The sequence below is a fragment of the Bombus affinis genome, unplaced genomic scaffold (assembly GCF_024516045.1).
Source record: "Bombus affinis isolate iyBomAffi1 unplaced genomic scaffold, iyBomAffi1.2 ctg00000082.1, whole genome shotgun sequence".
NCBI lineage: Eukaryota > Metazoa > Arthropoda > Insecta > Hymenoptera > Apidae > Bombus > Bombus affinis.
This window is the reverse complement of record NW_026108830.1, coordinates 786,778-797,500: the sequence shown is the minus strand read 5'-3', so window position 1 is coordinate 797,500 and position 10,723 is coordinate 786,778.

Sequence of the window (10,723 nt, the reverse complement as noted above, 5' to 3'; positions counted from 1 at the left end):
TTACCTGTCCAGTATGTGAGAAAAGGGAAATTAACCTTTTCTTCCTAAATCTGTCGGATCTGGATAGGCATTTAACACAACACCACCCGGATGCCCCGATCTTTTGGTCTTGTATTAACTGCGCGAAATGCTTCCCAAAGCTTCATGGGGCTAGATGCCACATACCTAAGTGTGGTGGCGCTAGCAGCCAGGCCTCCATGACAGGAGAGTTTCAGTGCGAGGCCTGTCCCATGAGCTTTGGATCGCGCAGAGGGCTATCCACCCACGAACGGCATGCGCACCCTGCCGTTAGAAATATTAAAAGAAGGGGAGCGGACCCCCCAGAAGAAAATACTAAAACTTGGAAAGTAGAAGAGGTAGCACGCTTGAAGGGGCTTTGGGAAATATTTAAAAACCATAAACATCCCAATAAAGAAATTAGCAAATTCCTCACCACAAAAACGATCGACCAAATAAAGTATCAAAGAAAAAAATTAAATTTAATTGGTGAGGAAAGCCCCCAAGATGCTACCTCACTGGCAACAGAGGGAGGGTGCGATCTCGTTAGTTCAGGCAATGCCAGCTTTGGCTCGCCTGTAGGCCGCAACGAGAGCGAGCTTGCCCAAGAGTGGAAGCTCTTACTTAAAGATGAAATTAGTAAGCCAACCGAGGTGCCCCCTATTTTAAAGGAGGTTTACAGTCGGTTGATGTCAATCTGGGATGAGTACCAAGATGATCGAGAATCCCTAACGGAGAGACTCGATCACTTTATACGCACAGCTCTATACGAGCTTATAAATAAACTTAAAAACCAACTGGATAAAAAGAAAACTAAAAGACCAAGAGCAGCCAAAAATTCTAAAAGAAACAATAGAAACTCCAGGAAGCGATTCTCATACGCTCGTTGCCAGGAGTTATTCCATGAGTGCCCAAGGAGACTGGCTGATGCCGTGATCAATAATGATCAGGCATATCTCGAACCAGCCAGGCAACCTCCCGGATCTGAGGAAGTGAGGGGGCTTTACGATAAGCTGTGGGGACAAGTGGGTACCACATATGTCCCGATTCCAGTTACGAGGGCCCCCAAACTATCCCTATCCGAGATCTTCCCGCCGATAACGGCTGAGGATGTGGGGGAGAGAATCGGCAAAATTAGAAAGAAAGCTGCAGCAGGACCGGATGGATTGCAAAGTGATCATTTAACCATCCCCGGCCTGCCTATCATAATGGCAAAAATTTACAATATACTATTATATTACTCTTATTTTCCCTCCGTATGGAAGGAGAATAGAACAACTCTCATTCCTAAATTAAATAAGCCAAGCAGCTCGGTCGAGAACTGGAGACCCATTACTATTAGTCCGATTTTAGGCCGAATCTTCTCCTCCATTATCGACGGGAGGATAAGAAAAGGCGCTGTATTGAATATGAGACAAAAGGGCTTTACATCCGAAAACGGATGTAAAATTAATATCGAATTGTTTAATTCAGCCCTAAACTATAGCAAAATAAATAGCGGTGGGATATTCACTATTGTGGATATCTCAAAAGCTTTCGATACAGTGCCTCATGTAGCTTTAAAACCTTGTCTGGCAAAAAAGGGTGTGCCCGCCCCTATCGTCGACTTAATTGACGAAATGTATAATAATATCAAAACTACTATTAAAACTAAAGATGGCGGGGTCGAGATCATGATCCGCCGAGGAGTTAAGCAAGGCGACCCCCTATCGCCCTTACTTTTTAATTTATGCCTAGAGCCACTGCTGGATGAAATTGAGACACAAACTAGTGGAATCAATGTTAGTCAGAATCGAAAAGTCTCAGTTCTGGCCTTCGCTGACGATATTGTATTACTTGGAGCGGACGCGAGGGAAGCGCAACACCAAGTAGACATCCTTGCCGACTATTTGTTAAGCCTCCAAATGAATCTCTCAATTGAAAAATGCCAAACCTTCGAGGTTGTGGCCAAAAAAGATACCTGGTTCATTAAAGAACCAGGACTTAAATTCGGGAATCAATCAATGCCCAATGTAGATCCCGATGAGGCTTTCAAATACCTGGGCGCCAAAATCGGTCCCTGGAAAGGCGTCCATTGTGGTGTTATTGTTCCAGAACTTCTGAGCGTGGTGAAAAGGGTGAGGAAACTCTCCCTTAAGCCGGGCCAGAAGCTGGAACTTCTAACTAAATACATCTTCCCTCGCTATATTTACCATCTACTTGTAAGTCCGCCAAGTGATACCGTGCTCAAACTACTAGACAGCGAGGTCAGACAGGAAATTAAAATTATTCTACACCTCATGCCTTCCACTGCCACAGGCTTCTTTTACACTCCAAAGGCCTGTGGAGGATTGGGAATACCGAGATTTGAACACATAATCAAACTCGGTATCCTAAAAAGTGCAATAAAGATCGCTAACTCGATCGATCCAGCAGTCGCTGGCCTTATCGACGAAGCAGCCAATAAAAAGCTAAAGCAAACGGCCAACTCCTTGCGGATCAATTGGCCAGCCTCCTTGGAGGATATTGAGAAAGCTCGCAAACGTTTAAGGAAAGAGCATATCAGCCAATGGGCTGATCTAAAATGCCAGGGACAAGGCGTCCCTGATTTCATTAAAAACCATACTGGCAACTTGTGGCTTGAGGACCATAGTCTGCTCAAGCCATCGAGACTCATCGATGCCCTTCGATTGAGAACTAACACCTTTGGTACAAGATCGGTGCTGGCACGGGCCGACAAAAACATTGATATAACATGTCGAAGATGTAGAGCCCAGCCCGAGACCCTTGGACACATACTTGGGCTGTGTCAGCACACCAAAGGCTTAAGAATCAAGAGGCACGACGAGGTCAAATCTCTCCTTGAAGAAAAATTGAAAAATAACAAAAAGAATGAAGTATTTGTAGAGCCGACGATTAAGGCCGAGGGCAGTTTATTCAAACCGGACCTCGTAATCAAAAACGGGGAAAGGGTTCTCGTGGTCGACGTAACTGTCCGCTACGAGAACAAAAACTACCTGGCCTTAGCCGAAAAAGAGAAAGTAGAAAAGTATCGGCCATGCCTAAGGGCATTAAAGGAAATATTTAACGCCAAAGGAGGAGAGATTCTCCCGGTGGCCTTGGGCAGTAGAGGCACTATCACGCCTAATACTGAAAAAGTCCTCAAGCGGTTGGGAATCGCCAACAACGAGATCAAGACAATGCTTTTAAATGTATTAAGAAGCTCAATAGAGCTGTGCAATATATTTATCGATGATTAAAAACTCGAAACGATTATTAACCAAAAAAGAAATAAACATCCCAGATATGTCTACGTCTTACATGTTATTTATTTATTTATTTACTCAATACTCAAATTGTACATATGAAATTATTTTATTATTATTTATTATATACACAAATCTTCGTTTGTCCGTTGTCAAGTGTTACCAGAAATTGTTCAATCAATTGAGGTAACATAAAATTTTAGAACCTTACGAGGGGGTACCTCGGAAGTGTGTACTTGTAATAAGACATAGATTGTAGCCAAATGCCTCGTCATCTAATTAGTGACGCGCATGAATGGATTAACGAGATTCCCTCTGTCCCTATCTACTTCCCGCAGGGAGGGCTCGCTTTGCGAGCCTATGGGGGCTGGCAAACCCACGTTCCCGCAGCCAGGGGGACCGTCGGGACAAGCGTCCCGTTACGTGAGTCCCTATGTACACCGCAAGGAAGGTTGCCGGCGGAGAGAGGCAGCCTCACTCTCTCCAAGGGGCCTTGGGTAGTAGCGCACCCACGATCCTGATGCCAAGGGTGGGACCGTCGGGGAAAGTTCAGGGTTTGTAGGCGCCCTGTAAGCCCCGCTTACGTGAGTCCCATCTGGGTCTGCCGAGCTCGGTTAGCAGGACGCCGGGCCGGTAGTGACGTGGCCGTACATCCACACGATAGTCCCACCAGCGACTTAGGCTGGTACCACGGGCGGGTCGAGTTATAGCCCGGAGGGAGTAGCGACCCCTCTGCTCGGCCAAAAATGGGTATGGACTCGTGGTGGCAGTGGTTGATGGCCAAGATGCTGGCAAGAGGGCCGAGTTAAGGTGTTCGTCCTACACCGAATGGTCTACGGCGTGTGAGCAGCGTCCCAACTGCTCCGGTACCGTCCCGGTAGACGGTAGGGCTTAGAAAGGGCCCCGTTCGACCTGAGACGAGCGACAGCCCCTGCAGGCCTAGCTAATCCAGGAAGCAGGGCACTGTGTGCCTTGCGCGATGGTTGGGCGTTTACCCAACCCCAATTGGTCCAGGGGACCCGGGTTACTGTATGGACAAAAAGTCTGGGAAAGTACCCGTTACCAAAAATTGCATATATGTATGTATGTCCCTATCTACTAGTTTTCAAGATGGCGGCAAGTGGGACGGACGCGTGCACGTCGCTCCGCAGTCTATAAACGAAAAAACCGGGCAAATTAAAAAGTTCGGGCGTAAAAACTAATTTAAAGCAAAGTGGGAGTGCCGAGGAAAACGTGTAGTTAAAAAGAATCGTGGAGATCGCCGAATTCAGAGCGAAAAAAGCTAATGTAAATCGCCACGTGCGAAAAGTGAGGTTAGCTGACGCGACGGATAGGAAAAAAAAACCGAAAAATCAATGATCTCGGGAGCGAAAAATAATTCAATAGGCAGAGTTAGTGCTTAAAATAAAGTGCATGCAAAAATATTAGTGGAGATTTCCGCAATAAGCGCGGAAAAAGCAAAGAAAGTGCCGCGTGTGCGAAGCGAGGTTAGGCCACGTGGCGGACAAAAACGCGTAAATCGAAGATCTCGGGCACGAAACTAAAATAATAGGTAGTGCGAGTGCTAAAAAAAACACAGTGCACACCGAAAGTTTAGTGAAAATTGCCGCAATAAGCGCGGAAAAACAAAAGAAAGTGCCGCGTGCGCGAAGTGAGGTTAGGCCACGTGGCGGACAAAAACGCGAAAATCGAAGATCTCGGGCACGAAAACTAAAATAATAGATAGTGCGAGTGCTAAAAACATAGTGCACACCGAAAGTTTAGTGGAAATTGCCGCAATAAGCGCGAGAAAAGCAAAACAAAGTGCCACGTGCGGGAGGATAGGTTAGCGGACGCGCGGCAGCCATCTTGGGTCGAGCGACCGAAGCGCCGCCGCCCGGGCATCTTGGGAACCAAGAGCACGCTGCTAGGCGGCAAATTCAAATTCAAATTCAAACCCAGGGGTTTTGAACTGTGAAGAGCACGCCGCCGGACTCAGCGCGGGAGTGCTCGCGGGAACAAAGCGCCAACTGAAGTCCGCGAGGGGGATTCAATACGCCGCTGGACATAGCCACCGGGAAGCGAACAGCCGCAGCGGCAGCCGCAAGAAGCGGCAAGGAGCCGGTGATGCCGACGCTAGGGCACTCGTCGCCAGGCGCAGAGGCCAGAGTGGTCCTCCAACCCCTGAGGAAACAGATGGAAAAGAACGAGGCCACTCCAAGCCCGAGGATACCAGAGAAGACGATGAGAGCAAGCCTGGGGAGAAACAACCCCCCCAGAGATGAGGAGAGATTGGCCGGGGAGGATAAGCGGCAAGTGCCCGATATAAAGGCACAGGCCAGTGACATAGAGAGGAAGGTCACGGCGTTCTGCTTAGACTCGGCCAGGAAAATAAACAAGGAACACGCCGCAGTAATCCTACGGCACTTCAAAGAAATGAGGGGCATTGTTGACGAGCTACTGCTCCATAATAGCTACCTGACAGGCAGGCTAGAGCAGAGTGCCGGAGATGAGAAGAATAAGGAAACGGCGATAATGAACGCCGTCAACAAAGCAACCAGGCGGCTAGAAACAGCCGTCTTGAGAACGACGCAGCAGGAACAGAGGGAGCCGACATACGCCGAAAAAGTAAAGATAACGAGCAACAAGGTCGAGCAGACGGCGGTCAAGCCGCCCAAAAATGTGGTCATAATTCGACCGGAAAGAGAAGGTGGCGAGATTCAAACGAGCGAAGAAGCACTTGACGCGGTGTTCACCCTAGTGAATCCCCGCAAGAGAGGAATCCAAGTTACGGCCGTCCGGAAAATAAAGGGAAACGGCCTAGCCGTTGAGACGACGAAGCCGGAGAGCCTAAAAGAGTTCACCGAGAACTCGAAACTAAAGGAGGCTGGACTAAAAGCTAGCACGCCGCAGCGGAGACCCCCCAGGATGATCATCTACGACGTCCCGAGGGACATTCCAGAGAAGGAGATCCTGGCCTGCATGAGGAAGCAGAACCAAGAAAGACTAAATGAGGACGACGTTGCAGCCATCAAGTTCTGCTTCAGGACCGGCAGAAAGGATCAAGAGGAGACGAACTGGGTCATCGAAGTGCCCCCCCAGGTAAGGGAGAAACTATTGAAAGGTAAGATCTTCCTCTCATGGAATGCCTGCAAAGTTAAAGATTACATAGCAATTAGTCGCTGCTACAAGTGTCAAGGATACGGACACGTGGCAAAATATTGCCGCGTTAACTACGAAATCTGCGCGCACTGTGCAGAAAGTGGGCACAGCACTAAAGAGTGCAAAGATAAGGATGGGCACGCCACCTGCGTAAACTGCAAGAGAGCAGGGAGGAAGGGCGACCACGCAGCTTCCAACGCGAAATGCCCAATGTATACGAAAGCCTTGGAAGCAATAATAGCAAGGACGCAATATGTATAAAGAGCAACGCAGGGACAGAAGAGGACTTGGGAGGAAAAGGGAAATAAGGATCCTGCAGCACAACATGCAGCGATCCAAAACAACTCCTTATGAGATCCGGACGCAAATGGACGCCGATGGGGATGACATAATATTAATGCAAGAACCATACAGCGTCGATGGGAAAATACCCGGATTCGGCACAGGAGTCGCGATCGCCTGCAGAGGGTCGAAGCACAACCCGCCAATGGCGGCCGTAGGGATAAAATCAGAGACCCTAACGCCCCTCGAGGTCGCCGAACTCTGCACAACACACTGTTCCTGCGTGCAGATAAGCGACGGGGAAACAGAGGTGTACGCGGCAAGCCTGTACTTTCCGCCGACAGGAAACATCGAGGTCGGCGTGCAACAGTTGGAGAAGGTACTACGGTGTCTCAGAGGCAAGAGGATCATCATCGGCCTGGATGCCAACGCAAAATCACCGCTGTGGTGCAGCAGGAGCACCGACGACAGAGGCGAGGCCCTAGAGGCAGTCATAGCGCAGTACGGTCTCCATGTCCTGAATCAACCAGGACAACCCCACACGTTTGAAACAACTCGAGGGCGATCAAACATAGACGTGACGATGGCGAGCCCAGAGGCAATACTCCTTGTAAAGGGCTGGAGGATACGCGAAGATGGTACCTCCAGTGACCACCGGATACTGGAGACGCTCCTCGACTTCGGGACGAGAAGCACCACACCGCAGCTTCAGGAAAGACGCTATAACACGCGAAAAGCCAACTGGGAGGTATTTCAGAGTGCCCTCACAGAGAAAATGGAGGCACTCAAAGAAACAACCCTCCAGCAGGCAGAGGACGTCGAAAGAATGGCCGGGCAACTCCAGGCAACCCTGATAGGTGCCTGCGACACCGCCATCCCAAAGAAGAAATGGTACTACAGGTCAGTACCCTGGTGGACGCCCGAACTCACCAGAGCAAAGAGAAACACCTACCAGGCGAGAAGAAGGTATCAGGGGGCCAGGGACCCCGCTACGAGGGAGCAGGAGAAGCTGCGGTACAGGTCAACACGAAAGGAGTATAAGAGGATGCTGGCAAGAGCAAAAATCCAGAGCTGGCAGGACTTTGTCACCAAAGAGGGTAACAGGGAACCTTGGGGCATCGCTTACAAAACAGTCGCAAGGAAACTCAGAGGAGAGGAAACAACATCGACGCTGAAGACGCCGCTCGGATATACCTCCAACTGGCGAACGACCGCGGCAGCGATGTTGTCCGCACTTCTACCCGACGACGAGGAAGACACCGAAACGGAGGAGCAGAAGGAAATAAGGCGGAACTCGACAAACCCCCCCAACGTAGAAGACACCCCTGAATTCAGCTTCGAGGAACTCAGTGACGCCGTGAAACGGCTGAGGAAGGGGAAGTGCCCAGGCCCCGACCTGATTGAGGTCGAAATAATCCAACGGGCCTGGGGAAGAATACACCAGGAGCTCCTAAGGCTCATGAACGGCTGCCTCGCCTGGGGAATATTCCCCAAACGGTGGAAGGTCGCAAATGTTATCACCATACCCAAGGGACCGGATCGGGACAGAAGCAATCCGAAATCCTACAGGCCAATCTGTCTGCTCTCCATGATAGGCAAGCTGCTAGAAAGGCTAATGGCCACCAGGATGGCACCTATCTTCCACGACCACGCGCTCTCCTCCGACAGACAATATGGCTTTCGCCCCGGAAGATCGACGGTGGACGCGATCATCAAGCTCCGCGAGAAAATCGAGCAAATGAGCGAGAAGAGGTACGTCCTCGCAATAGCACTCGATATATCAGGAGCCTTCGACAACGTCTGGTGGCCGAACGTGCTGCACGAGCTCAAAAGAAGAGAATGCCCCGACAACCTGTACCGGTTAACAAGGAGCTACTTCTCCGAAAGAACCGTACAGATTGCTGGGAAAAACGAAGCAGTGAGCAAGCCCGTCACGAAAGGATGCCCGCAGGGATCGGTACTGGGACCAAGTTTCTGGAATCTCGTATTTGATGACCTGCTGGCTGAGCTAGCGGAAAACGCGACTGGGTGCGAACCCATCGCGTACGCGGACGACATCGTGATTCTAATTGCCGGCAACACGAGGAACGAGCTCCAGGAAAAAGGACAGGAGGCAGTTACCCGAGTCTCTACCTGGTGCACCAGGAAGAAGCTAACGTTATCGGCACAGAAAACGGAGATGCTGCTCGTCAAAGGTAAGCTGGACGCGGAGAGGCCACCGATTATTAAGATTAGCGGCAGGAATATAAGGATGGAGCAGGCAATCAAATACCTTGGAGTGCACCTCGAAGGAGGGCTAAAAGTCAACAAGCACGTGGAGGCAATAACAGGTAAGTGTCAAAAACTCTTCAACAGCCTCGCGAGGGTGGCCAAGGCGAAATGGGGACTCGGACACGCGGCCATGCGTACTCTGTACAGAGGGCTGTACGAGCCGATAACCACATACGCCGCAGCCGGCTGGAGCGACCTACTGAAAGGGAAAGCGAGGAGCAAGCTGATAAGGTCACAGAGGATGGCACTCCTCCGAGTGACCAAGGCCTATAGAACCACGTCAACCGAGGCACTGCAGGTTATCGCCGGAGTCATTCCTATTGACCTCCTAGTCGAAATCAGGGCAAGACTCCACAATAAGAAGAGGAGGCGCGACGAAGCGCCCGACGAGAAATCCATTGTCGGCGAGGCGTTAGATAAGTGGCAAGAGCGCTGGCAAACAACGCCAAAGGGCAGGACGACCTTCGACTACTTTGCTAGCATCAAGGACAGACTTGAGAACCGCTGGGTGAGAGCCGACCACTACACGACACAGTTCATTAGCGGCCACGGGGATTTCAACGGTAAGCTCAAGTCATTCAACCTCAGCGAATTGGACACATGTGAATGCGGCGAAATAGAAACCGCCCATCACATCTTAGAAGACTGTCCAATCTTCGATGAAGAAAGGCAGGAATTCCGAAATGCACTGGGAGAACTCGATCTGCGCTGGCCGGAAGAAAAGCGGGAGTACGTAACAAAAGACGTATACCCCCACTTCTGTCAGTTTGCAAGGAAAGTACCCCAAGCGAAGGAGGAGAAGAGAAGGAACGCCCTACGAGAAATGGGAGGCGCAACGCAGCCAGGGCGACTGCCAGGAAGAGGATCGACGCAACTGGAGGGGCAGGCAGGCCGGACTCTAAGGCATAGTCCAAGACTGGCCCGGTGCGTGCCCGTGCAACGACGGGAACAAGAGGAAGAAACCAACGAAGAGGGACTCTCCGAAGAAGAAGACGGCGACACCCAATAGTAGAGGAGCAGGAAGGAGACGAAGAAGAAGAAGATAAAACAGCGAAGAAGGGATACACGCACGAAAACACAGGACCCATGACAGGACAATACACAAAACACTGGGAACAGGAAGAGAACTAAGGATAAGAGGACAAGAAAACCAACACGAGCCGGAGATAAGACCTGCGACCGTCAGCGCAGGCGACGCTCATGCAAATGAGTGCCGTGACGGTGCAGGGACAATCGGCTGCAAAGCCAACCTGCTGGGACCGAGCTATATGCTGGCAGCTCCGCCTCCCCGTGGCCCCCGCTGGTAACGGTGCTGCGCGATGCGCGCATCGCGCGGCGCCGGCTAAGCGAGCTGCCGCCCGAAAGGGTAGGTTCAACTTGCCCACTGACCCGAAAGGAGAGGGCAGGGTTTTTCCAAGTCGCGCGCCGACCACCTATGCGCGCCGTTCCCCGGGCATTGGACGTCAGAAAGTAGGATATAAATAACATCTAGCGAAGCCAGTATGAGTGCTATACTCCGGGAATGGCGTGGCCGGCCCAACGGTCGAGCCCCTAATCGCTCAATACTACTTGTCCCTATCTACTAGTTTTCCAAGATGGCGGCAAGTGGGATGGACGCGTGCACGTCGCTCCGCAGTCTATAAACGAAAAAACCGGGCAAATTAAAAAGTTCGGGCGTAAAAATTAATTTAAAGCAAAGTGGGAGTGCCGAGGAAAACGTGTAGTTAAAAAGAATCGTGGAGATCGCCGAATTCAGAGCGAAAAAAGCTAATGTAAATCGCCACGTG